The following is a 27,283-nucleotide window of genomic DNA, read 5'->3' on the forward strand; positions in this document are numbered from 1 at the left end:
TCTGCCAAGTCCCAGGCAAGTGCTCAATGTTATGATCCTGTGCTGTTGACACGATAAGAAGAAAACCCAAAGCAAGGGGTCCTCCTGTCACCTAGTCCAAGCCTATTCTGCAGGGGGATGTGAGCCTCTTCCCTAGGAAAGAAAAGAGCCAGAGGCATCACTAGGGTCTTTGGAGCCCAGAGCAAGTTGAAGAACGGCGTTCCCCGCAACCCCACAGATACACACAGAGAAAGATATCTGCGCGCAAAAAAATGGGTGTGGTCACATACCGCAGGGGCGTGTCCATTAAAAATGGGGCGTGCCAACATGGCACACCACCCATTTCTTGTCACTCTGGGAACATTACTTTCCATTCCATATATACCTTACCTATATGGTGGTTTCTCACAATGTGGAATCTCTGAAGAAATATATCCTCCATGGGAAGATGGTGTCTTCAGTCAGCATTCATTATTCATGTAGGTCACATCATCCGGAAGATGCCTGTTTGTGTGGGAATATTAACAAGGTCATCGTCTTACAACAGCGGTTCAACCAGACTCGTTCCCCCTGTCTACCTTCCTGCCCCCTGCATCTCTTAGCCACACCATCTCCCCCTGCATCGTCTCTCAGCACACCATAACCTCCCCAGACACACACACGCTGACACAGACACACAGACCCACACTGACAAAAACCTACACAGACACACACAGCTTTTCCACACAAATGCAGCCAGCCAAATAAATAAAACGGCTCGCGCATGCAGGCGCTTTTAGCACTACAAGTGCCTGCATACCCATGGCTGAAAAATCACGTTGCAGCTTGAAGAAATCATCCAGGACCAGCTGGGACCTGTAGTGCCACAGAAAAAAAACACATATAAACTAGATATGTGTGCCGGACCATTTCTTTTGGATTTGGATTTGGCTCTGATTCGTCATCCGGCCTTCGATTTGGATTTGCCAAAGCGTCATGACTGGGTTTGGATTTGGATTTAGATTTGGATTTTGTTACAAAAATTGACAAAAAAGCTAAAATCAAATAATTTTGGCTTTTTTTTTTGTTCCTAGCGTATTATTTACCCCAATAACATTAATTTTCAGTCATTTACAGTCAATTTAGACCACCTCACAACTCACAATATTATTTTCACCATTATTGGCCAAAGGCTGCGGTGAGCTGGCTGGTTACTAAGCGACAGACTGTCGGCACAGACACCGCAGTTTAAAGCACATCTATGAAGTATTGCCACTCACTACTGAGTCACAGTACTTGTGTGTTATGCACACATAGAGGGCTAAGGCCCAAGGAGTCATGGTGCTTGTATACACAGTGGGGTACAGCACAAAAAAAGGTTTTTTTTTTCTCTTTTTAAACTTTTAACCTTCTTCAAAGTCTTTTTTAAATTTTAATCTTTTTTTTTTTGCACACAAAGCCACTTGTGAGTCTGGACACAGCCCCTTTAATCAGCAAAGTATAGCGCAGCGTACATCAGCGAGCAGTGTGCACCCTATATACAGTCACTTTACCAGCACAGCCACTTGTGAGTCTGGACACAGCCCCTTTAAACAGCAAAGTATAGCGCAGCATACATCAGCGAGCAGTGTGCACCCTATATACAGTCACTTTACCAGCACAACCACTTGTGAGTCTCTGGACACAGCACTTAATCAGCAGAGTATAGCGCAGCATACATCAGCGAGCAGTGTGCACCCTATATACAGTCACTTTACCAGCACAGCCACTTGTGAGTCTCTGGACACAGGACTTAATCAGCAGAGTATAGCGCAGCATACATCAGCGAGCAGTGTGCACCCTATATATAGTCACTTTACCAGCACAGCCACTTGTGAGTCTCTGGACACAGCACTTAATCAGCAGAGTTTAACGCAGCATACATCAGCGTACAGTGTGCCCCCTTACACAGTCACTTTGCCAGCACAGCCACCTGTGAGTCTCTGGACACAGCACTTAATCAGCAGAGTATAGCGCAGCATCTATCAGCGTGCAGTGTGCCCGCTCACACAATCACTTTGCCAGCACAGCCAACTCTAAACGACCCCCAGAGTGTACGTATATTTAGCACAGTGGGCCTAATCTGTATAGTGGCCAAACATAACAGGGATATATTGCATATTGATCAAGTTACTTTAGGCTAAACTGAATATTTATCAATCCTGAAAGTCTACTGTATAATGGGCAAAATGGGTCCTCCACTGTATCTTCCTCATTGCCAATTATATTCAATACTGGGAACAGAGACTATTGGGGAGATTCAATTAGCAGCACGTTTCCATCAGAATATTGCATGCTGGTGTAATGCTGGTCATCCTGCAGGAAATCCTCGCTCGGCTTTAGAGGTGCAGAAATATCTAGCCGTGGCCTAGCTATTAATGTCATTTCAATATATAAACATCCTAAGAGTATTTTCATTTTAATTGTGTTTTTTATATTAATTCAATCCCTTGCTTGTTTTCTACCCAAGTAGCAGTCTTGGAAAATAAAAATTGGACAGTAGGAGCAGGTTAATGAAATGAGAAAGAGCTGCTAGGAACTGATTGATTCAATGAGTGGATGCAGTAAAAGAGAACTTTGGCGAATAAGGAGATAGCAAAGGGACAGATGTGTAATAAATGGCAGGTGTATCATGGGAAGCAGAGGTGATGGAGAATATAAACATATCACACATCAGTAGAGATTATTTTGTGCACTTCTCCTTTAAGGAATGTAGAACACGAGTGAGGTCATGCTGTGATGTCATAATGGTAGCTCTTTGCTGTTGCTACCACTCTTAGCTGCCCAGGACACTGACATAGCATTATCATTGCTGTCATTAACATACTCCAAATACATCTCTTGCACCCAGCCCACTGAGGGAAAGATATCCTCTTGAGGTAAGTATCTCATCAAAGATAAGGGCGTTTCACTTGGATGTGCTTGCAGACTTGGAGCTTGACTACCCTAAAATATGACCTTGAGCTTGTTTATTTCTATAATTGGAGGTTCTAGCAGCACAGCACATCTATCGAAATGTAGTAGCCATTCGGGTAAACTCGGTGCTTCTCAAAAGGGGATAACCGTCCTCTTCAGAAAATTGCGCAGCTTTGGGAGGAATGTAAATTGGGTAATCTCAGGAGATGTGGACGGGAGCTACATTAATGACGTCAGCCAATGTTATTTATTAATGTGGTGAAATGTATACTGCATTTTAGTGTCAAATGTTCATATTTTAAATAAGCTTGGAAATATAACTCTGCATAGCCTCCTAGTGCCCAGAGGGATGGGCAGTCCTTCAAGCCATGGGTCCCCAGAGGTTTCCTCCACAGGGGGTTTTTCCTCCCCTGAGTGCTTGAAGGATGATTCTTTGTGAGTCATGAGGCTTCCACCATCTTGGTCTTCTTATAGGACAAGCTTGTAAGAGCCTCCGGCTAATCTTGGGCACTCATTTTTTTCACAATGCAGAGTAAAAATAAAGTGTTGTTTTCCTTGTGCTGAAAATTCATAATAAATATATTTTAAAATTGATTTGGCTTGATGTGGTCTTTGTTTTTTTCATAATGGAGGTTCTTAGAAGGTTAAGAGGCTGTGAGGTCTAGCAAAGTAAATGAGGTGATAAACTCTTCTTACAGTAAATACTGTATATCTGCTACTATAGAATCAGGAATATGGTCTTACTCCGTACTTGTTGTTACCCACTTGTCTAGTTTACAACAATGGTAAAAAGAGTTATATGGAAAATATTAAGAGGATCCAGTGACGTTTTGCAATTTCTTTACAAAGAAACAAAATCTGACCAAAACAAAGAAGAAACTAAAATAAAAACTAAAATTTTATGTTCATTTCATGACACTCACAAAACACTAAAGGCCTTGTATTCTGAATGACATAAAATATTTCTATGAAGCTCATATGGATTACTGGCACCTGAGGAGCAATATGATAACTTTGGGCTGTGGTAAGGGTCCCAATGACAAAAACTTTGTTTGCACACAATCCGGGTCAAGATTTTACAGGGATTCCTACCGTGTATTTCTTTTCTCATATAAATATTAAGTAATGAATATATTCAAATAATCTTAATACAAAACATGGTGCTATTTATATGTTGGTACTACTAAGACTGCTTATCAAATTCATCATTTACTACATTTCCAATCTTCTGCTTTCTTTCACCCAAAATCTGTTTCACGCCTCCCAGAACTATCCTGTAACTAGAATTGAGATTTGATAATCTTCGCACTACATAATAGTTTAAGGTTATGACCTGATGGCGATGTGCAGGATATGGTGGTGGTACATGATGTCATTGGGGAAGTGGTCAAGTCCAGAAAGGACACAAAAAATGAAAGAGATCAGGTGAAATTGAAATAATATAAAATTTTTCTAACATGTATACTCTACTGTGCTGGAGAAAATGAAGCAAACGACATATGGAAGGTTACAGTCCCTTTAAATAGCAACTATTTAGGATGGTTTTCAAGGCATTTCTTAAAGAGGTTGGATACGCTGTCCAAGTGCATTATTTAATGCAATCATCCTGCAGACTTGGAAGCAGTGGGGTGCACCTGCAGAACAGGTAGCCATTATGAATGGATTAAAAATGACATATTTGGCTCACATTCACTTCCGAGATGCCTAATTGAGTCTGCCAAGTCCCAGGCAAGAGCTCAATGTTATGATCCTGTGCTGTTGACACGATAAGAAGAAAACCCAAAGCAAGGGGTCCTCCTGTCACCTAGTCCAAGCCTATTCTGCAGGGGGATGTGAGCCTCTTCCCTAGGAAAAAAAAAACAGCCAGAGGCATCACTAGGGTCTTTGGAGCCCAGAGCAAGTTGAAGAACAGCGTTCCCCGCAACCCCACAGATACACACAGAGAAAGATATCTGCGCGCCTCTGGCGTGCAGCAAAATAAATGGGTGTGGTCACATACCGCAGGGGCGTGTCCATTAAAAATGGGGCGTGCCAACATGGCACACCACCCATTTCTTGTCACTCTGGGAACATTACTTTCCATTCCTTATATACCTTACCTATACGGTGGTTTCTCACAATGTGGAATCTCTGAAGAAATATATCCTCCATGGGAAGATGGCGTCTTCAGTCGGCATTCATTATTCATGTAGGTCACATCGTCCGGAAGATGCCTGTTTGTGTGGGAATATTAACAAGGTCATCGTCTTAGAACAGCGGTTCAACCAGACTCGTTCCCCCTGTCTACCTTCCTGCCCCCTGCATCTCTTAGCCACACCATCTCCCCCTGCATCGTCTCTCAGCACACCATAACCTCCCCAGACACACACAAGCTGACAGAGACACACAGACCCACACTGACAAAAACCTACACAGACACACACAGCTTTTCCACACAAATGCAGCCAGCCAAATAAATAAAACGGCTCGCGCATGCAGGCGCTTTTAGCACTACAATTGCCTGCATACCCATGGCTGAAAAATCACGTTGCAGCTTGAAGAAATCATCCAGGACCAGCTGGGACCTGTAGTGCCACAGAAAAAAAAAACATATAAAGTAGATATGTGTGCCGGACCATTTCTTTTGGATTTGGATTTGGCTCTGATTCGTCGTCCGGCCTTCGATTTGGATTTGCCAAAGCATCATGACTGGGTTTGGATTTGGATTTAGATTTGGATTTTGTTACAAAAATTGACAAAAAAGCTAAAATCACATAATTTGGGCTTTTTTTTTTGTTCCTAGCGTATTATTTACCCCAATAACATTAATTTCCAGTCATTTACAGTCAATTTAGACCACCTCACAACTCACAATATTATTTTCACCATTATTGGCCAAAGGCTGCAGTGAGCTGGCTGGTTACTAAGCGACAGACTGTCGGCACAGACACCGCAGTTTAAAGCACATCTATGAAGCATTGCCACTCACTACTGAGTCACAGTACTTGTGTGTTATGCACACATAGAGGGCTAAGGCCCAAGGAGTCATGGTGATTGTATACACAGTGGGGTACAGCACAAAAAAAGGGTTTTTTTTTCACTTTTTAAACTTTTAACCTTCTTCAAAGTCTTTTTTAAATTTTAAACTTTTTTTTTTTGCACACAAAGCCACTTGTGAGTCTGGACACAGCCCCTTTAATCAGCAGTATAGCGCAGTGTACATCAGCGAGCAGGGTGCACCTTATATCCAGTCACTTTACCAGCACAGCCACTTGTGAGTCTGGACACAGCCCCTTTAAACAGCAAAGTATAGCGCAGCATACATCAGCGAGCAGTGTGCACCCTATATACAGTCACTTTACCAGCACAGCCACTTGTGAGTCTCTGGACACAGCACTTAATCAGCAGAGTATAGCGCAGCATACATCAGCGAGCAGTGTGCACCCTATATACAGTCACTTTACCAGCACAGCCACTTGTGAGTCTCTGGACACAGGACTTAATCAGCAGAGTATAGCGCAGCATACATCAGCGAGCAGTGTGCACCCTATATATAGTCACTTTACCAGCACAGCCACTTGTGAGTCTCTGGACACAGCACTTAATCAGCAGAGTATAACGCAGCATACATCAGCGTACAGTGTGCCCCCTTACACAGTCACTTTGCCAGCACAGCCACCTGTGAGTCTCTGGACACAGCACTTAATCAGCAGAGTATAGCGCAGCATCTATCAGCGTGCAGTGTGCCCCCTCACACAATCACTTTGCCAGCACAGCCAACTCTAAACGACCCCCAGAGTGTATGTATATTTTGCACAGTGGGCCTAATCTGTATAGTGGCCAAACATAACAGGGATATTTTGCATAATGATCAAGTTACATTAGGCTAAACTGAATATTTATCAATCCTGAAAGTCTACTGTATAATGGGCATAATGGGTGCTCCACTGTATCTTCATCATTGCCAATTATATTCTATACTGGGAACAGAGACTATTGGGGAGATTCAATTAGCAGCACGTTTCCATCAGAATATTGCACGCTGGTGTAATGCTGGTCATCCTGCAGGAAATCCTCGCTCGGCTTTAGAGGTGCAGAAATATCTAGCCGTGGCCTAGCTATTAATGTCATTTCAATATATAAACATCCTAAGAGTATTTTCATTTTAATTGTGTTTTTTATATTATTTCAATCCCTTGCTTGTTTTCTACCCAAGTAGCAGTCTTGAAAAATAAAAATTGGACAGAAGGAGCAGGTTAATGAAATGAGAATGAATGACGAAATATGAATAGGATTGAGGAGTGTTAAGATTATTAGTTTTTACTGACAGTGTGTTTTGAATGACAGCCTTGTTGCTGGGTAAATTGAGTATTAGTTTGGGTGTGATCAGCTGCTTCCAAGGGCCAGTCATATAGTTTGGGGGAGTGGTTATAGGGGACTATATAGGAGCCTGTGGTCCTTGGGATCAGCCTCTTTGAAAGAAATTTTGAAAGCTAAGTACCAGTGCCCCTGTGCTACAGCCTAAGCAGCTTAATTTTCTCATGCCTCGCCCACGTCGCTCTGCTCCCCCACCCCGTCAGCTAGCTGATTATGCTAGCCCCCTCAGCTTGCCCCCTGCGCGTTCGCGCCCCCCCCCTTTCCGCACCTGTGCTGTCCCCATGTCCTCCTCCCCCCCCCACCTCACCTCTGATGCTGCCGTCCTCCCCATCGGCTCCCCCTCCTCCCGTGCACGCTGGTGCGGCTGCACCAGCGCCTCATGCGGGTCCCGCTACCCCGGCGGAGGTTGTGCACTCGGCAACCTCCCCGGGCCGACTCACCCCCCACGCGGCTCCGGCGGGAGCGTCCGATGGACGCTCCTCGCCGTCCCACAGCAGTCACGCAGCGGCTGGCACTTCCGCTGCGCCAGCGGGGGCGCGAGTGCTCGCGATTCCCGCTGGTTACTCTGCATCGGGCACGCCGACGGGAGCGTCCGATGGACGCTCCTTGCCGGCGCCCATCAGCCACGCGGCGGCTGCCGCTTATGCTGCACCGGCGGGGGCGCGAGTGCTCGCACCTCCCGCTGGTTACTCTGCATTGGGCCCGCCGGCGGTTAGCGTCGCGGGTCACGTGGGGTCATTAGGTTTCGGTCCCCGGGGAGCGGGGGGTCCCGCCGGCCTGGTCTGCACGTCGGGCCCGGCGGCCATCTTAACCCCGGCGGCCATTTTGAGTAGCACCCCTGGGTCAATCAGCCCCATGCTTAGTCAACCTGCCCAATTTTGGCCTAGTCAAGCTGTCCCTTCCACCTATCAGAATCCATGGTTCCCCGCCAACAGTGCCCCACCTCCCATTTATAATGCGCCCCCCTTGTCAGTCGGCTCATCTGGGGGTCAGGCTTCATGGAGCTCCGGGGCGGCCCCCCCCATTTATCCCTCCACCTCAGTTGTGTCCTCTCCGCCTTTTTATCCCAACTACTCTATGGCCACTTTTGGACCTTACCCTTTCTCAGGTTTTCATCCGCAGCTTTATTTCCCTTATTTGCCAATTTCGCAGCAAAGCGCATCATCGGCTCCCATGCCGATGCTACCTTCCGCATCGCCTGTCATGTACAGTCAAACCTCCACCAGTTTGTCCGCGACGCCCGACTTCACGCTGGTGCCTCCGGCTCGTCTGTTAGCCGCGCCTGCACCCCTTCCGCCTACGCCCGGCATTCCCACCCCCCCGCGCGCAGACGGTAGTGACTTCCAGTCCTGTTGTTCACCAGTCTACCCCGGTTGCAGATAATCGGAGGGCGATCGAGGCTCCTTCAAGCGAACCAATCACTGTTGCAGCAGCTGATCCGGTGTGCGCGGAGAAAGGGACGACAGGCGAGTCTTCGGCCACGACGAATGAGCAAGTCAAGGGAGCTGTTCCTGGTCCATCTGGTGCTGGTGAGCATGAGTCTTCTTGTTCGTCTATGTCTGACTCCTCCTCTTCTTCTCATTCTTCTGGTTCCCCTGCGCGCCCGCATAAAATAGCCAGAATGGTTGCCAGGCGTTTAGCCAAGAAGTCAGTGAGTACAGCTGCACAGGGCGTTAGTGTGGAGCTAGCTACAGTGGCGGTAGGGGCTGATTCAGTGCATTGTGCGAACACCGCCGTTCTTCGCGGCCTGCGAAAGAGTGTGAGGGGGAGAATTCGTAAAGGTAAATTTGTCGAATTCTTTACGCTTACCGAAGATATGAAAAAGGCTTTTGGTCAGGCTAAGAAGGCGGGGGGTATGGGCGAGGAGGCTTTCTGTAGTTTCACCAGTTGGTTGAAGGGCATGCTGGTATTTGCGGCGTGCTATTTGGAGACGCGAGCGGATGAACATGTAAACATAGTGAGATATATTTTTTTAGTGCTAGACATGTTTGTCCGTTCGCGGGCCTTGGCATGGCGGGAATACGACGTGCAATTTAGAAGAAAGCATGATGGCAGCAAGATTATTCCGTTCGGAGCAAAAGACATAGAGGTGTGGTTAGAGGTGTCGCAGCAGCGTCGGCCCCCTTTGGACGGGATGCATCCTCGCAAGGGTTATGCTAGTGGTAGGACGGGGGCGACGGGAGTTATGAAGGGCAAGTGTTTTGCTTTCAACGACTCCCGGTGTACACGGGGATCGTCCTGTCGTTTTCGTCACTCCTGTCGTCTCTGCGGGGGGGAACATCCAGCCAAAGATTGCCGTAGAGGGTCTGCTAGTGCCACCCAGGATCGTGACGGGTCAAAAGGAGCTGGTTAAGGCTCATTCGCCAATTTGTTTAGCTGCACTAGCTCGCTGGTTGGTTCTATATCCTCATAAGAAGGACGCTTCTTTTTTGTTAGAAGGTTTTTCGTTCGGTTTTTCTCTGCCAATAGTGGGTCCTTTATGGGTCCGGTCTCCCCGTAACTTGCGCTCGGCCAGGGACTACCCAGAAGTTGTGCAAGCGAAAGTTAGGGCCGAGGTGCTGCTGGGGAGGATGGAGGGTCCTTTCCCTGTTCCTCTGTTGCAGGATCTTTGTATCTCTCCGGTAGGTGTGGTACCCAAGAAGGCCCCTGGGAAGTTTCGTTTGATCCAACACCTATCATATCCTGATGGGCGTTCGGTGAACGACGCCATTCCTGATAGTTTTTATAGAGTGAAATATCAAAGTTTTGACAAAGTCTTAGGTTTAGTGCGCAGTTTTGGGCAGGGCGCGCTGCTGGCTAAGTTAGACATTGAGTCAGCCTTCCGTTTATTGCCGTTGCACCCAGACGCTATGCAGTTTATGGGATTCAAACTAGAGTCAGGTTACTTTGTTGACAAATGTTTGCCTATGGGTTGTGCGGTTTCCTGTGCCTGTTTTGAGAAATTCAGCTCTTTTCTACACTGGTGTGTTCATGCCGGCACAGGACAAGCGGGCGTGGCACACTATTTAGATGACTTTCTCTTCATAGGTCCAGGGGAGAGCGACGTCTGTGCAGACCTCCTGTTTTCCGCTCAAGCTCTGTTTCGCAGTTTAGGAGTTCCCATTGCGCAAGATAAGACGGAGGGTCCCATTTCCTGTCTGTCGTACTTGGGAATTGAGATAGACACGGTTGCGGGTTGTTGTAGGTTACCAAGCGACAAAGTGGCTAGATTGTTAGAACAGATTGCGGGTTGTTTAGCAGTGGACACGGTAAGATTACGTGGAGTTCAGTCACTGCTGGGTTCCTTTAATTTTGCTTGTCGCATAATTCCCATGGGCTGGGTTTTCTGTAGGAAATTGGAGAGGGCCACTGCTGGGTCGAGACAGCCGCATCATCATATTCGTTTGTCGTCAGAGATTAAGCAAGATCTTCGGGTTTGGACCAAGTTTCTGGTTCAGTTCAATGGCGAACGTATTTGGCCAGCACCTCCAGTGGCAAATGGGTCATTGCAACTGTATACTGATGCGGCTGGATCATCTGGTTTTGGGGCTTTTTTCAATGGGGAATGGTGCGCTACTGCTTGGCCTTTAGTTTGGCGCGATGAAGGCTTAACTAGTAATTTGTTGCTCTTGGAACTGTTCCCAATTGTCGTTGCTGTGGAACTCTGGTCAGCGCGTCTGAGTAACCGGCATGTAATTTTTTGGTGCGACAATTTGGGGGTGGTGCATGCTATTAACAACCAGCGATCGTCCTCTCCGTTAGTTTTGCGTTTGCTTCGTCATTTAATTTTGCGCTGTTTAGAGGCCAACATACGTTTTAGAGCTCGTCATGTACCGGGTGTTGTTAACTAGATTGCAGACGCATTGTCTCGTTTTCAATTTGAACGTTTTCGGGCGCTTCCACCGTCTGCTTCTGCTGTTGGTTTAACATGCCCCCCGTTTGTGTGGCAGATAATCAGGCCGGCTTAGAGGCTTTGGCGATGCAATCGCTCGCTCCATCAACTCTCCGCAAATACTCGGCCGCATGGCGGGATTGGAGCAGTCACTGCGCGCGCCAAGATTCGGAGGGTAAGTCTCCGAAGGAGTTGCTGTCATCCTTTGTGTGGGAGAGATATCAGCAGGGGAGGTCCAGGGCCTACGTGGCGTCGGCGCTTGCGGGAGTCTCTTTTTTTTTGCAAACTAAAAGGTTTGCTTGACCCAACCAGGTCTTTTCTTCTTGCTAAGGCTCTAAAAGGTTGGGCTAGGCAGGCTCCTGCTCGCGCCGATTCCCGTCGGCTGGTGGACACCCAGCTTTTGGCAGCATTGCTTAAGGTTATGGAGAAGGTAGCTTCTGATTCGTTTGAGGCTGCTCTTTTTCGTTTAGCTTTTTCTGCTGCGTTTTTTGGAGCTTTCAGGGTTAGCGAATTAGTGGCAGTTAATAGTTTATCTGAGTCCTCTGGGTTGTTGTATAAGGACATTGTTTTTAGAGATGCGGCGGTTCTTTGTAAGCTCCGTCTCTCTAAAACAGATCAGTCAGGTAGGGGTAAATGGGTCACGCTTGCGCAGCAGCAGGATTGCAATATTTGCCCGGTTCATTTAGCATCACAATACATGTCAGTGCGCCCAGTTGGGGGGATTCAGTGGTTGGTTCATGCGGATGCTAAGACTCTCACAAAGTTTCAGTTCACTGCGTTATTTAAGTGAAGTTTAATAGAATTGGGTTTAGATCATACAGATTATGGCACCCATTCCTTTCGAATAGGGGCAGCCACTTGTGCAGCGCTTGCAGGGGCATCTCCTTCGGATATTCAAAAGGTGGGGCGTTGGAAGTCAGGGTGTTATAAGAAGTATGTTCGCTGCGACAAGTTGTAAGTGCGCACCCTGCGATAACCCGAAAACGTTGTTTACCTGCCAATCGTTGAACGGTTAGCGTTCAACAATTGGGGGTGTGAGGGGATTTTTAAATTTTCCTCCCGTTAGCCATGATCTGGCCCAATTTGGTTCACGGGTAGGTTTTTTGTTTTTTCTTCTTCACTCGGGTTCCTGTTTCCCCCTTTTTTGGCATCCCTGCTAGTTAGTTGCTCTGTTTTGTTCTAAGTTGTGTCGTTTTGATCCAGGTTGGGTGTGGTTTCTCAAGTTAGGGTTTCTTCTTTTGCAGTGTTGACAAAAGAAGACGGGCAGGTGTGGTTGGTTGGCCACTCCTACATTTTTTGGGCGGAAAAACATGTCTCGGGTCGGACTAGTGGCTTGCCAATTGGTAGTCGGAAAGTGCACTGATTGTTTCTGCGGTAGCAAAATGGGGAATGCCCGAATGGCAGGTGCTTCACGTTGGTGGCAATGATGTCGGTCAGCTGACAGGCGTGGGTTTAATCGTGAGTCTGCGTGAGATTGTGGATTCGATTCGTACAAAATGGCCATCCATTCAGATGGTGTGGTCAGAAATGACACCCCGCTTGACGTGGAGAGGAGTGCGAAAGTTTGGGGCATTGGAAAGAACACGGAGGAAGGTGAACGTGGCAGTGTCTAAGCATGTCGTGTCGATAGGTGGCTTGGTGGTGCGTCATGGCTTTTTCGAGGGTGATCTTGTACGTTTCTTTCGTCATGATGGCGTGCATTTGAACGGACAGGGTATGAATCTTTTTGTTCAGGATTTGTTTTTGTTTCTTGGTTAGTTCTTTTGGGTGGTGGGCCAGTCTCTATTAGGGCCTGATTTTGGCGGGAGTACGCTGCAGCTCAGTGGTTTATGGGATGCAAGATAACTGTGGGAGCACTTGCTCTCGATGTACAAGGCGGATTTGTCCTGCTCCGCACGGGGGGACCCGGGCGTTTTTGCACAAAACGCCTCGGATTGGCCCAGGAGGGAAGTGAGACCCTCACGGTTTAAGTGCGTCTGAAAGGGGGAACGGTTTAGGCGTTCCCTGAGTATTTTGGAGTAAGTTAAAAAGCTAGAACTGAGTCTGCAGCGTCTCTTTGCCACCCTGGTTAGGTTAATTGATTCAATTATAAATAAAAGCTGTGACCTTTTTAGCCAAGCTATGGTGTCTGTGTCTTTATTTGTAGTTAAGGTTAAGTAAGCTAATCAAGGTTGTATAAGTTTGGAAGTTATAAACGTATGTAATTCTTAAGAGCTGCTAGGAACTGATTGATTCAATGAGTGGATGCAGTAAAAGAGAACTTTGGCGAATAAGGAGATAGCAAAGGGACAGATGTGTAATAAATGGCAGGTGTATCATGGGAAGCAGAGGTGATGGAGAATATAAACATATCACACATCAGTAGAGATTATTTTGTGCACTTCTCCTTTAAGGAATGTAGAACACGAGTGAGGTCATGCTGTGATGTCATAATGGTAGCTCTTTGCTGTTGCTACCACTCTTAGCTGCCCAGGACACTGACATAGCATTATCATTGCTGTCATTAACATACTCCAAATACATCTCTTGCACCCAGCCCACTGAGGGAAAGATATCCTCTTGAGGTAAGTATCTCATCAAAGATAAGGGCGTTTCACTTGGATGTGCCTGCAGACTTGGAGCTTGACTACCCTAAAATATGACCTTGAGCTTGTTTATTTCTATAATTGGAGGTTCTAGCAGCACAGCACATCTATCGAAATGTAGTAGCCATTCGGGTAAACTCGGTGCTTCTCAAAAGGGGATGACCGTCCTCTTCAGAAAATTGCGCAGCTTTGGGAGGAATGTAAATTGGGTAATCTCAGGAGATGTGGACTGGAGCTACATTAATGACGTCAGCCAATGTTATTTATTAATGTGGTGAAATGTATACTGCATTTTAGTGTCAAATGTTCATATTTTAAATAAGTTTGGAAATATAACTCTGCATAGCCTCTTAGTGCCCAGAGGGACGGGCAGTCCTTCAAGCCATGGGTCCCCAGAGGTTTCCTCCACAGGGGGTTTTTCCTCTCCTGAGTGCTTGAAGGATGATTCTTTGTGAGTCATGAGGCTTCCACCATCTTGGTCTTCTTATAGGACAAGCTTGTAAGAGCCTCCGGCTAATCTTGGGCACTCATTTTTTTCACAATGCAGAGTAAAAATAAAGTGTTGTTTTCCTTGTGCTGAAAATTCATAATAAATATATTTTAAAATTGATTTTGCTTGATGTGGTCTTTGTTTTTTTCATAATGGAGGTTCTTAGAAGGTTAAGAGGCTGTGAGGTCTAGCAAAGTAAATGAGGTGATAAACTCTTCTTACAGTAAATACTGTATATCTGCTACTATAGAATCAGGAATATGGTCTTACTCCGTACTTGTTGTTACCCACTTGTCTAGTTTACAACAATGGTAAAAAGAGTTATATGGAAAATATTAAGAGGATCCAGTGACGTTTTGCAATTTCTTTACAAAGAAACAAAATCTGACCAAAACAAAGAAGAAACTAAAATAAAAACTAAAATTTTATGTTCATTTCATGACACTCACAAAACACTAAAGGCCTTGTATTCTGAATGACATAAAATATTTCTATGAAGCTCATATGGATTACTGGCACCTGAGGAGCAATATGATAACTTTGGGCTGTGGTAAGGGTCCCAATGACAAAAACTTTGTTTGCACACAATCCGGGTCAAGATTTTACAGGGATTCCTACCGTGTATTTCTTTTCTCATATAAATATTAAGTAATGAATATATTCAAATAATCTTAATACAAAACATGGTGCTATTTATATGTTGGTACTACTAAGACTGCTTATCAAATTCATCATTTACTACATTTCCAATCTTCTGCTTTCTTTCACCCAAAATCTGTTTCACGCCTCCCAGAACTATCCTGTAACTAGAATTGAGATTTGATAATCTTCGCACTACATAATAGTTTAAGGTTATGATCTGATGGCGATGTGCAGGATATGGCGGTGGTACATGATGTCATTGGGGAAGTGGTCAAGTCCAGAAAGGACACAAAAAATGAAAGAGATCAGGTGAAATTGAAATAATATAAAATTTTTCTAACATGTATACTCTTCTGTGCTGGAGAAAATGAAGCAAACGACATATGGAAGGTTACAGTCCCTTTAAATAGCAACTATTTAGGATGGTTTTCAAGGCATTTCTTAAAGAAGTTGGATACGCTGTCGAACTGCATTATTTAATGCAATCATCCTGCAGACTTGGAAGCAGTGGAGTGCACCTGCAGAACAGGTAGCCATTATGAATGGATTAAAAATTACATATTTGGCTCACATTCACTTCCGAGATGCCTAATCGAGTCTGCCAAGTCCCAGGCAAGTGCTCAATGTTATGATCCTGTGCTGTTGACACGATAAGAAGAAAACCCAAAGCAAGGGGTCCTCCTGTCACCTAGTCCAAGCCTATTCTGCAGGGGGATGTGAGCCTCTTCCCTAGGAAAAAAAAAACAGCCAGAGGCATCACTAGGGTCTTTGGAGCCCAGAGCAAGTTGAAGAACGGCGTTCCCCGCAACCCCACAGATACACACAGAGAAAGATATCTGCGCGCCTACGGGGCGCAGCAAAAGAAATGGGTGTGGTCACATACCGCAGGGGCGTGTCCATTAAAAATGGGGCGTGCCAACATGGCACACCACCCATTTCTTGTCACTCTGGGAACATTACTTTCCATTCCATATATACCTTACCTATACGGTGGTTTCTCACAATGTGGAATCTCTGAAGAAATATATCCTCCATGGGAAGACGGCGTCTTCAGTCGGCATTCATTATTCATGTAGGTCACATCGTCCGGAAGATGCCTGTTTGTGTGGGAATATTGACAAGGTCATCGTCTTACAACAGCGGTTCAACCAGACTCGTTCCCCCTGTCTACCTTCCTGCCCCCTGCATCTCTTAGCCACACCATCTCCCCCTGCATCGTCTCTCAGCACACCATAACCTCCCCAGACACACACACGCTGACACAGACACACAGACCCACACTGACAAAAACCTACACAGACACACACAGCTTTTCCACACAAATGCAGCCAGCCAAATAAATAAAACGGCTCGCGCATGCAGGCGCTTTTAGCACTACAAGTGCCTGCATACCCATGGCTGAAAAATCACGTTGCAGCTTGAAGAAATCATCCAGGACCAGCTGGGACCTGTAGTGCCACAGAAAAAAAAAATATATAAACTAGATATGTGTGCCGGACCATTTCTTTTGGATTTGGATTTGGCTCTGATTCGTCGTCCGGCCTTCGATTTGGATTTGCCAAAGCGTCATGACTGGGTTTGGATTTGGATTTAGATTTGGATTTTGTTACAAAAATTTACAAAAAAGCTAAAATCACATAATTTGGGCTTTTTTTTTGTTCCTAGCGTATTATTTACCCCAATAACATTAATTTCCAGTCATTTACAGTCAATTTAGACCACCTCACAACTCACAATATTATTTTCACCATTATTGGCCAAAGGCTGCAGTGAGCTGGCTGGTTACTAAGCGACAGACTGTCGGCACAGACACCGCAGTTTAAAGCACATCTATGAAGCATTGCCACTCACTACTGAGTCACAGTACTTGTGTGTTATGCACACATAGAGGGCTAAGGCCCAAGGAGTCATGGTGATTGTATACACAGTGGGGTACAGCACAAAATTTTTTTTTTTTTTTTCACTTTTTAAACTTTTAACCTTCTTCAAAGTCTTTTTTAAATTTTAACCTTTTTTTTTTGCACACAAAGCCACTTGTGAGTCTGGACACAGCCCCTTTAATCAGCAAAGTATAGCGCAGCGTACATCAGCGAGCAGTGTGCACCTTATATCCAGTCACTTTACCAGCACAGCCACTTGTGAGTCTGGACACAGCCCCTTTAAACAGCAAAGTATAGCGCAGCATACAACAGCGAGCAGTGTGCACCCTATATACAGTCACTTTACCAGCACAGCCACTTGTGAGTCTCTGGACACAGCACTTAATCAGCAGAGTATAGCGCAGCATACATCAGCGAGCAGTGTGCACCCTATATACAGTCACTTTACCAGCACAGCCACTTGTGAGTCTCTGGACACAGGACTTAATCAGCACAGTATAGCGCAGCATACATCAGCGAGCAGAGTGCACCCTATATATAGTCACTTTACCAGCACAGCCACTTGTGAGTCTCTGGACACAGCACTTAATCAGCAGAGTATAACGCAGCTTACATCAGCGTACAGTGTGTCCCCTTACACAGTCACTTTGCCAGCACAGCCACCTGTGAGTCTCTGGACACAGCACTTAATCAGCAGAGTATAGTGCAGCATCTATCAGCGTGCAGTGTGCCCCCTCACACAATCACTTTGCCAGCACAGCCAACTCTAAACGACCCCCAGAGTGTACGTATATTTAGCACAGTGGGCCTAATCTGTATAGTGGCCAAACATAACAGGGATATATTGCATACTGATCAAGTTACATTAGGCTAAACTGAATATTTATCAATCATGAAAGTCTACTGTATAATGGGCATAATGGGTCCTCCACTGTATCTTCATCATTGCCAATTATATTCTATACTGGGAACAGAGACTATTGGGGAGATTCAATTAGCAGCACGTTTCCATCAGAATATTGCACGCTGGTGTAATGCTGGTCATCCTGCAGGAAATCCTCGCTCGGCTTTAGAGGTGCAGAAATATCTAGCCGTGGCCTAGCTATTAATGTCATTTCAATATATAAACATCCTAAGAGTAGTTTCATTTTAATTATGTTTTTTATATTAATTCAATCCCTTGCTTGTTTTCTAAGCAAGTAGCAGTCTTGAAAAATAAAAATTGGACAGAAGGAGCAGGTTAATGAAATGAGAAAGAGCTGCTAGGAACTGATTGATTCAATGAGTGGATGCAGTAAAAGAGAACTTTGGCGAATAAGGAGATAGCAAAGGGACAGATGTGTAATAAATGGCAGGTGTATCATGGGAAGCAGAGGTGATGGAGAATATAAACATATCACACATCAGTAGAGATTATTTTGTGCACTTCTCCTTTAAGGAATGTAGAACACGAGTGAGGTCATGCTGTGATGTCATAATGGTAGCTCTTTGCTGTTGCTACCACTCTTAGCTGCCCAGGACACTGACATAGCATTATCATTGCTGTCATTAACATACTCCAAATACATCTCTTGCACCCAGCCCACTGAGGGAAAGATATCCTCTTGAGGTAAGTATCTCATCAAAGATAAGGGCGTTTCACTTGGATGTGCCTGCAGACTTGGAGCTTGACTACCCTAAAATATGACCTTGAGCTTGTTTATTTCTATAATTGGAGGTTCTAGCAGCACAGCACATCTATCGAAATGTAGTAGCCATTCGGGTAAACTCGGTGCTTCTCAAAAGGGGATGACCGTCCTCTTCAGAAAATTGCGCAGCTTTGGGAGGAATGTAAATTGGGTAATCTCAGGAGATGTGGACTGGAGCTACATTAATGACGTCAGCCAATGTTATTTATTAATGTGGTGAAATGTATACTGCATTTTAGTGTCAAATGTTCATATTTTAAATAAGTTTGGAAATATAACTCTGCATAGCCTCCTAGTGCCCAGAGGGACGGGCAGTCCTTCAAGCCATGGGTCCCCAGAGGTTTCCTCCACAGGGGGTTTTTCCTCTCCTGAGTGCTTGAAGGATGATTCTTTGTGAGTCATGAGGCTTCCACCATCTTGGTCTTCTTATAGGACAAGCTTGTAAGAGCCTCCGGCTAATCTTGGGCACTAATGTTTTTCACAATGCAGTGTAAAAATAAAGTGTTGTTGTCCTTGTGCTGAAAATTCATGATAAATATATTTTAAAATTGATTTTGCTTGATGTGGTCTTTGTTTTTTTCATAATGGAGGTTCTTAGAAGGTTAAGAGGCTGTGAGGTCTAGCAAAGTAAATGAGGTGATAAACTCTTCTTACAGTAAATACTGTATATCTGCTACTATAGAATCAGGAATATGGTCTTACTCCGTACTTGTTGTTACCCACTTGTCTAGTTTACAACAATGGTAAAAAGAGTTATATGGAAAATATTAAGAGGATCCAGTGATGTTTTGCAATTTCTTTACAAAGAAACAAAATCTGCCCAAAACAAAGAAGAAACTAAAATAAAAACTAAAATTTTATGTTCATTTCATGACACTCACAAAACACTAAAGGCCTTGTATTCTGAATGACATAAAATATTTCTATGAAGCTCATATGGATTACTGGCACCTGAGGAGCAATATGATAACTTTGGGCTGTGGTAAGGGTCCCAATGACAAAAACTTTGTTTGCACACAATCCGGGTCAAGATTTTACAGGGATTCCTACCGTGTATTTCTTTTCTCATATAAATATTAAGTAATGAAAATATTCAAATAATCTTAATACAAAGCATGGAGCTATTTATATGTTGGTACTACTAAGACTGCTTATCAAATTCATCATTTACTACATTTCCAATCTTCTGCTTTCTTTCACCCAAAATCTGTTTCACGCCTCCCAGAACTATCCTGTAACTAGAATTGAGATTTGATAATCTTCGCACTACATAATAGTTTAAGGTTATGACCTGATGGCGATGTGCAGGATATGGCGGTGGTACATGATGTCATTGGGGAAGTGGTCAAGTCCAGAAAGGACACAAAAAATGAAAGAGATCAGGTGAAATTGAAATAATATAACATTTTTCTAACATGTATACTCTTCTGTGCTGGAGAAAATGAAGCAAACAACATATGGAAGGTTACAGTCCCTTTAAATAGCAACTATTTAGGATGGTTTTCAAGGCATTTCTTAAAGAGGTTGGATACGCTGTCCAACTGCATTATTTAATGCAATCATCCTGCAGACTTGGAAGCAGTGGGGTGCACCTGCAGAATAGGTAGCCATTATGAATGGATTAAAAATGACATATTTGGCTCACATTCACTTCCGAGATGCCTAATTGAGTCTGCCAAGTCCCAGGCAAGTGCTCAATGTTATGATCCTGTGCTGTTGACACGATAAGAAGAAAACCCAAAGCAAGGGGTCCTCCTGTCACCTAGTCCAAGCCTATTCTGCAGGGGGATGTGAGCCTCTTCCCTAGGAAAAAAAAAACAGCCAGAGGCATCACTAGGGTCTTTGGAGCCCAGAGCAAGTTGAAGAACGGCGTTCCCCGCAACCCCACAGATACACACAGAGAAAGATATCTGCGCGCAAAAAAATGGGTGTGGTCACATACCGCAGGGGCGTGTCCATTAAAAATGGGGCGTGCCAACATGGGACACCACCCATTTCTTGTCACTCTGGGAACATTACTTTCCATTCCATATATACCTTACCTATACAGTGGTTTCTCACAATGTGGAATCTCTGAAGAAATATATCCTCCATGGGAAGACGGCGTCTTCAGTCGGCATTCATTATTCATGTAGGTCACATCGTCTGGAAGATGCCTGTTTGTGTGGGAATATTAACAAGGTCATCGTCTTACAACAGCGGTTCAACCAGACTCGTTCCCCCTGTCTACCTTCCTGCCCCCTGCATCTCTTAGCCACACCATCTCCCCCTGCAAGGTCTCTCTGCACACCATAACCTTCCCAGACACACACACGCTGACACAGACACACAGAACCACACTGACAAAAACCTACACAGACACACACAGCTTTTCAACACAAATGCAGCCAGCCAAATAAATAAAACGGCTCGAGCATGCAGGTGCTTTTAGCACTACAAGTGCCTGCATACCCATGGCTGAAAAATCACGTTGCAGCTTGAAGAAATCATCCAGGACCAGCTGGGACCTGTAGTGCCACAGAAAAAAAACACATATAAACTAGATATGTGTGCCGGACCATTTCTTTTGGATTTGGATTTGGCTCTGAATCGTCGTCCGGCCTTCGATTTGGATTTGCCAAAGCGTCATGACTGGGTTTGGATTTGGATTTAGATTTGGATTTTGTTACAAAAATTTACAAAAAAGCTAAAATCACATAATTTGGGCTTTTTTTTTTGTTCCTAGCGTATTATTTACCCCAATAACATTATTTCCAGTCATTTACAGTCAATTTAGACCACCTCACAACTCACAATATTATTTTCACCATTATTGGCCAAAGGCTGCAGTGAGCTGGCTGGTTACTAAGCGACAGACTGTCGGCACAGACACCGCAGTTTAAAGCACATCTATGAAGCATTGCCACTCACTACTGAGTCACAGTACTTGTGTGTTATGCACACATAGAGGGCTAAGGCCCAAGGAGTCATGGTGCTTGTATACACAGTGGGGTACAGCACAAAAAAAGGGTTTTTTTTCACTTTTTAAACTTTTAACCTTCTTCAAAGTCTTTTTTAAATGTTAAACTTTTTTTTTTGCACACAAAGCCACTTGTGAGTCTGGACACAGCCCCTTTAATCAGCAAAGTATAGCGCAGCGTACATCAGCGAGCAGTGTGCACCCTATATACAGTCACTTTACCAGCACAGCCACTTGTGAGTCTGGACACAGCCCCTTTAAACAGCAAAGTATAGCGCAGCATACATCAGCGTACAGTGTGCACCCTATATACAGTCACTTTACCAGCACAGGCACTTGTGAGTCTCTGGACACAGCACTTAATCAGCAGAGTATAGCGCAGCATCTATCAGCGTGCAGTGTGCCCCCTCACACAACCACTTTGCCAGCACAGCCAACTCTAAACGACCCCCAGAGTGTTCGTATATTTAGCACAGTGGGCCTAATCTGTATAGTGGCCAAACATAACAGGGATATATTGCATACTGATCAAGTTACATTAGGCTAAACTGAATATTTATCAATCCTGAAAGTCTGCTGTATAATGGGCATAATGGGTCCTCCACTGTATCTTCATCATTGCCAATTATATTCTATACTGGGAACAGAGACTATTGGGGAGATTCAATTAGCAGCACGTTTCCATCAGAATATTGCACGCTGGTGTAATGCTGGTCATCCTGCAGGAAATCCTCGCTCGGCTTTAGAGGTGCAGAAATATCTAGCCGTGGCCTAGCTATTAATGTCATTTCAATATATAAACATCCTAAGAGTATTTTCATTTTAATTGTGTTTTTTATATTAATTCAATCCCTTGCTTGTTTTCTACTCTAGTAGCAGTCTTGAAAAATAAAAATTGGACAGAAGGAGCAGGTTAATGAAATGAGAAAGAGCTGCTAGGAACTGATTGATTCAATGAGTGGATGCAGTAAAAGAGAACTTTGGCGAATAAGGAGATAGCAAAGGGACAGATGTGTAATAAATGGCAGGTGTATCATGGGAATGTAGAACACGAGTGAGGTCATGCTGGGATGTCATAATGGTAGCTCTTTGCTGTTGCTACCACTCTTAGCTGCCCAGGACACTGACATAGCATTATCATTGCTGTCATTAACATACTCCAAATACATCTCTTGCACCCAGCCCACTGAGGGAAAGATATCCTCTTGAGGTAAGTATCTCATCAAGGATAAGGGCGTTTCACTTGGATGTGCCTGCAGACTTGGAGCTTGACTACCCTAAAATATGACCTTGAGCTTGTTTATTTCTATAATTGGAGGTTCTAGCAGCACAGCACATTTATCGAAATGTAGTAGCCATTCGGGTAAACTCGGTGCTTCTCAAAAGGGGATGACCGTCCTCTTCAGAAAATTGCGCAGCTTTGGGAGGAATGTAAATTGGGTAATCTCAGGAGATGTGGACTGGAGATACATTAATGACGTCAGCCAATGTTATTTATTAATGTGGTGAAATGTATACTGCATTTTAGTGTCAAATGTTCATATTTTAAATAAGTTTGGAAATATAACTCTGCATAGCCTCCTAGTGCCCAGAGGGACGGGCCGTCCTTCAAGCCATGGGTCCCCAGAGGTTTCCTCCACAGGGGGTTTTTCCTCTCCTGAGTGCTTGAAGGATGATTCTTTGTGAGTCATGAGGCTTCCACCATCTTGGTCTTCTTATAGGACAAGCTTGTAAGAGCCTCCGGCTAATCTTGGGCACTAATTTTTTTCACAATGCAGAGTAAAAATAAAGTGTTGTTTTCCTTGTGCTGAAAATTCATAATAAATATATTTTAAAATTGATTTTGCTTGATGTGGTCTTTGTTTTTTTCATAATGGAGGTTCTTAGAAGGTTAAGAGGCTGTGAGGTCTAGCAAAGTAAATGAGGTGATAAACTCTTCTTACAGTAAATACTGTATATCTGCTACTATAGAATCAGGAATATGGTCTTACTCCGTACTTGTTGTTACCCACTTGTCTAGTTTACAACAATGGTAAAAAGAGTTATATGGAAAATATTAAGAGGATCCAGTGACGTTTTGCAATTTCTTTACAAAGAAACAAAATCTGACCAAAACAAAGAAGAAACTAAAATAAAAACTAAAATTTTATGTTCATTTCATGACACTCACAAAACACTAAATGCCTTGTATTCTGAATGACATAAAATATTTCTATGAAGCTCATATGGATTACTGGTACCTGAGGAGCAATATGATAACTTTGGGCTGTGGTAAGGGTCCCAATGACAAAAACTTTGTTTGCACACAATCCGGGTCAAGATTTTACAGGGATTCCTACCGTGTATTTCTTTTCTCATATAAATATTAAGTAATGAATATATTCAAATAATCTTAATACAAAACGTGGTGCTATTTATATGTTGGTACTACTAAGACTGCTTATCAAATTCATCATTTACTACATTTCCAATCTTCTGCTTTCTTTCACCCAAAATCTGTTTCACGCCTCCCAGAACTATCCTGTAACTAGAATTGAGATTTGATAATCTTCGCACTACATAATAGTTTAAGGTTATGACCTGATGGCGATGTGCAGGATATGGCGGTGGTACATGATGTCATTGGGGAAGTGGTCAAGTCCAGAAAGGACACACAAAATGAAAGAGATCAGGTGAAATTGAAATAATATAAAATTTTTCTAACATGTATACTCTTCTGTGCTGGAGAAAATGAAGCAAACGACATATGGAAGGTTACAGTCCCTTTAAATAGCAACTATTTAGGATGGTTTTCAAGGCAATTCTTAAAGAGGTTGGATACGCTGTCCAACTACATTATTTAATGCAATCATCCTGCAGACTTGGAAGCAGTGGGGTGCACCTGCAGAACAGGTAGCCATTATGAATGGATTAAAAATGACATATTTGGCTCACATTCACTTCCGAGATGCCTAATTGAGTCTGCCAAGTCCCAGGCAAGTGCTCAATGTTATGATCCTGTGCTGTTGACACGATAAGTAGAAAACCCAAAGCAAGGGGTCCTCCTGTCACCTAGTCCAAGCCTATTCTGCAGTGGGATGTGAGCCTCCTCCCTAGGAAAATAAAAACAGCCAGAGGCATCACTAGGGTCTTTGGAGCCCAGAGCAAGTTGAAGAACGGCGTTCCCCGCAACCCCACAGATACACACAGAGAAAGATATCTGCGTGCAAAAAAAAATGGGTGTGGTCACATACCGCTGGGGCGTGTCCATTAAAAATGGGGCGTGCCAACATGGCACACCACCCATTTCTTGTCACTCTGGGAACATTACTTTCCATTCCATATATACCTTACCTATACAGTGGTTTCTCACAATGTGGAATCTCTGAAGAAATATATCCTCCATGGGAAGACGGCGTCTTCAGTCGGCATTCATTATTCATGTAGGTCACATCGTCTGGAAGATGCCTGTTTGTGTGGGAATATTAACAAGGTCATCGTCTTACAACAGCGGTTCAACCAGACTCGTTCCCCCTGTCTACCTTCCTGCCCCCTGCATCTCTTAGCCACACCATCTCCCCCTGCAAGGTCTCTCTGCACACCATAACCTTCCCAGACACACACACGCTGACACAGACACACAGAACCACACTGACAAAAACCTACACAGACACACACAGCTTTTCAACACAAATGCAGCCAGCCAAATAAATAAAACGGCTCGAGCATGCAGGTGCTTTTAGCACTACAAGTGCCTGCATACCCATGGCTGAAAAATCACGTTGCAGCTTGAAGAAATCATCCAGGACCAGCTGGGACCTGTAGTGCCACAGAAAAAAAACACATATAAACTAGATATGTGTGCCGGACCATTTCTTTTGGATTTGGATTTGGCTCTGATTCGTCGTCCGGCCTTCGATTTGGATTTGCCAAAGCGTCATGACTGGGTTTGGATTTGGATTTAGATTTGGATTTTGTTACAAAAATTTACAAAAAAGCTAAAATCACATAATTTGGGCTTTTTTTTTTGTTCCTAGCGTATTATTTACCCCAATAACATTATTTCCAGTCATTTACAGTCAATTTAGACCACCTCACAACTCACAATATTATTTTCACCATTATTGGCCAAAGGCTGCAGTGAGCTGGCTGGTTACTAAGCGACAGACTGTCGGCACAGACACCGCAGTTTAAAGCACATCTATGAAGCATTGCCACTCACTACTGAGTCACAGTACTTGTGTGTTATGCACACATAGAGGGCTAAGGCCCAAGGAGTCATGGTGCTTGTATACACAGTGGGGTACAGCACAAAAAAAGGGTTTTTTTTCACTTTTTAAACTTTTAACCTTCTTCAAAGTCTTTTTTAAATGTTAAACTTTTTTTTTTGCACACAAAGCCACTTGTGAGTCTGGACACAGCCCCTTTAATCAGCAAAGTATAGCGCAGCGTACATCAGCGAGCAGTGTGCACCCTATATACAGTCACTTTACCAGCACAGCCACTTGTGAGTCTGGACACAGCCCCTTTAAACAGCAAAGTATAGCGCAGCATACATCAGCGTACAGTGTGCACCCTATATACAGTCACTTTACCAGCACAGGCACTTGTGAGTCTCTGGACACAGCACTTAATCAGCAGAGTATAGCGCAGCATCTATCAGCGTGCAGTGTGCCCCCTCACACAACCACTTTGCCAGCACAGCCAACTCTAAACGACCCCCAGAGTGTTCGTATATTTAGCACAGTGGGCCTAATCTGTATAGTGGCCAAACATAACAGGGATATATTGCATACTGATCAAGTTACATTAGGCTAAACTGAATATTTATCAATCCTGAAAGTCTGCTGTATAATGGGCATAATGGGTCCTCCACTGTATCTTCATCATTGCCAATTATATTCTATACTGGGAACAGAGACTATTGGGGAGATTCAATTAGCAGCACGTTTCCATCAGAATATTGCACGCTGGTGTAATGCTGGTCATCCTGCAGGAAATCCTCGCTCGGCTTTAGAGGTGCAGAAATATCTAGCCGTGGCCTAGCTATTAATGTCATTTCAATATATAAACATCCTAAGAGTATTTTCATTTTAATTGTGTTTTTTATATTAATTCAATCCCTTGCTTGTTTTCTACTCTAGTAGCAGTCTTGAAAAATAAAAATTGGACAGAAGGAGCAGGTTAATGAAATGAGAAAGAGCTGCTAGGAACTGATTGATTCAATGAGTGGATGCAGTAAAAGAGAACTTTGGCGAATAAGGAGATAGCAAAGGGACAGATGTGTAATAAATGGCAGGTGTATCATGGGAATGTAGAACACGAGTGAGGTCATGCTGGGATGTCATAATGGTAGCTCTTTGCTGTTGCTACCACTCTTAGCTGCCCAGGACACTGACATAGCATTATCATTGCTGTCATTAACATACTCCAAATACATCTCTTGCACCCAGCCCACTGAGGGAAAGATATCCTCTTGAGGTAAGTATCTCATCAAGGATAAGGGCGTTTCACTTGGATGTGCCTGCAGACTTGGAGCTTGACTACCCTAAAATATGACCTTGAGCTTGTTTATTTCTATAATTGGAGGTTCTAGCAGCACAGCACATTTATCGAAATGTAGTAGCCATTCGGGTAAACTCGGTGCTTCTCAAAAGGGGATGACCGTCCTCTTCAGAAAATTGCGCAGCTTTGGGAGGAATGTAAATTGGGTAATCTCAGGAGATGTGGACTGGAGATACATTAATGACGTCAGCCAATGTTATTTATTAATGTGGTGAAATGTATACTGCATTTTAGTGTCAAATGTTCATATTTTAAATAAGTTTGGAAATATAACTCTGCATAGCCTCCTAGTGCCCAGAGGGACGGGCCGTCCTTCAAGCCATGGGTCCCCAGAGGTTTCCTCCACAGGGGGTTT

This window comes from Taudactylus pleione, unplaced genomic scaffold (genome assembly GCF_031769625.1).
Source record: "Taudactylus pleione unplaced genomic scaffold, aTauple2 ptg000284l, whole genome shotgun sequence".
In the NCBI taxonomy this organism is placed as follows: Eukaryota; Metazoa; Chordata; class Amphibia; order Anura; family Myobatrachidae; genus Taudactylus; species Taudactylus pleione.